We start from the raw sequence: 2,571 nt of genomic DNA on the forward strand, positions 1-2,571 counted from the left end.
GGGGGGGGGGTGCAGATATGTGTGCTTTTAGGCCAAGTCAGCCCTAATCGAACAGGTTTGTCACTCAAAACATTCCAGTATTAAAGAAGATTAGCCATTTTCCAATTTTTGCTTTTTGTTGTTGGTTTTTTTTTTTTTTAGAGATAGTGGGGGTGTGAATTGAGGGAGATTTTACAGCTATTTTTAGTAGAACGGAGAAACGAAGAATGTTGTTGTTGCTGCTGCTGCTGTCGCTGTTGTCAGCGTTGTCGTCTGCCTCCTCTTCCCCCTCCACATCCCCCTACTCGCCCCTCTTCATCCTCGTCTTCATCTTTCCTCTCCTCATCGTCCTCCCTTCATCCTCATTCTCCTCCTCCCCTCATCCTCATTTTCCCCCTCTCCCAATTCCCCTCCTCCCTCTAATCCTCCTCCTCTTTCACCTTCTTTTTCCAAAAATTTTTTTTTCTTTGTTTAAGCATAGATACTCAGGACTGAAGTTTTAAAGAAATGTAGCTGTTATTTCTAGCAAATCGATAGGACATCATTGGAATTCTGCCGTTGACATAAAAAAGCTGTTGTAATACAGTAAGGTAAACGTTTATATCTTTTATATTTTACTTGTTTCAGTCATTAGACTGCGGACATGCAGGAGCACCGCCTTGAAGAATTTTTAGTCGAATGAATCAACCTAGTATTATTTTTTTAAGCCCGGTACTTATTCTATCACTCTCTTTTGCCTAACTGCTAAGTTACGGGGACGTAAACACGCTAACACCAGTTGTCTAGCGAGGATGGGGAACAAACAGAGACATAAAGATACATACATATAGACGAGAGTCATAGTGCCTTAATATAACACACCCGCTGCGTCGCTGCATTTGCGGAACCATATGTTTGGCAAGTAAGTTTCTTACCACGCAACCAAACCTATATATATATATATATATTTATATAAAGGGCATTATTATAGAAAATTAATAACGCGACACAGTGGACTTCTCAAAAAAAAAAAATGACCACATTTAGTACCTATGCGAGGAAAAAACAACCAACAGAAGATGACCAACTTTCTTTTAAAATAGACTTAATTGCGTATCGACCGATTTCGTCCACTGTGTGGCGTTATTATTTTTCTATAATAATGCCCTTTATATAAATATAAACAAATAATTATATTCTTGGGAATAGAAATTTCCCTAATGAATTTTTTTACACACTGGCTTCTTGATAAAATTCTTGTAAAAGAGTTTTATCCTTTTTTGAAATTTATTTATCAAATATATATATATATACTCTTTTTCTCTTTAACTTGTTTCAGTCATTTGACTGTGGCCATGCTGGAGCACCGCCTTTAGTCGAGCAAACCGACCCTAGGACTTATTCTTAGGAAGCCTAGTACTTATTCTATCGGTCTATTTTGCCGAACCGCTAAGTTACAGGGACATAAACACACCAGCATCGGTTGTCAACCGATGTTGGGGGCGGGGACAAACACAGGCACACAAGCACACACATACATATATTTATATATACTTATACATATATACGACAGGCTTCTTTCAGTTTCCGTCTACCAAATCCACTCACAAGGCTTTCGTCGGCCTGAGGCTATAGTAGAAGACACTTGCCCAAGGTGCCACGCAGTGGGACTGAACCCGGATCCATGTGGTTGGTAAGCAAGCTACTTACCAAACAGCCACTCCTGCGCCTCTCTCTCTCTCTCTCTCTCTATATATATATATATATATATTCTCCAACAATTTAAATACAAACAAACGACCGAAAAATTATGAGCTATACCTAGCCGGAATTGAACCCATAAATCAATGCTAACACAGCTCTTACGGCATCCGATTGGGCCAAACGCTCAGCCATCAATTTCAGTCAAATTTAATGAATATATACTTAAACTTTCTGATACCCCATATAATATTTGTAAACAAATGCTTTGTAAGTTGCGGAGAGAAAGCTACTATGGAAGACTCATTGTATATAATAACTGTATAATAATATATCGTAATAATATATATAATATATAATATATATAGTATATAATATATAATATATATATCTGAAGCGACAATTTTTAAATGCAAACAAATGACCGAAAAATGATGAGATAACCGTATATATATCTGTTGATTCATCAGAAACGATAAATTACAAGACTTGATACACATGTAGAAAAATCTTTAATACATTATAACAGAAAGTTCCGATTTCCAGTACCCAGAGCTACCCTTTTCCGATCATCAGCTAGTAAACCAACTCTGGTTTTCTGCAGAAATATCCAATGTCTGAATATTTTTAAAACATGAAACGAAATACTGAAGAAAATGTTTATCTTTATGTTCTTCTGTTTGAAAGCCTGTGAAAGCATACGAAAACAGCTACTCCATACTTTTGATTTTGTTTTCTCGTCGTAATATTATCATGAACTCCAATACAAGCGATGCTATAAAATTGTATTGGTGTTTAAGTAATGTTCCAAATAGTACTTTTATATAAATACTTCTAGTTAATGGTTTTAAAAAAACAATGGGTATGTGCGTGTTCATTTTGCATGCACCTGTGCAGACATATTTATATATA

This window comes from Octopus bimaculoides, chromosome 16 (genome assembly GCF_001194135.2).
Source record: "Octopus bimaculoides isolate UCB-OBI-ISO-001 chromosome 16, ASM119413v2, whole genome shotgun sequence".
In the NCBI taxonomy this organism is placed as follows: domain Eukaryota; kingdom Metazoa; phylum Mollusca; class Cephalopoda; order Octopoda; family Octopodidae; genus Octopus; species Octopus bimaculoides.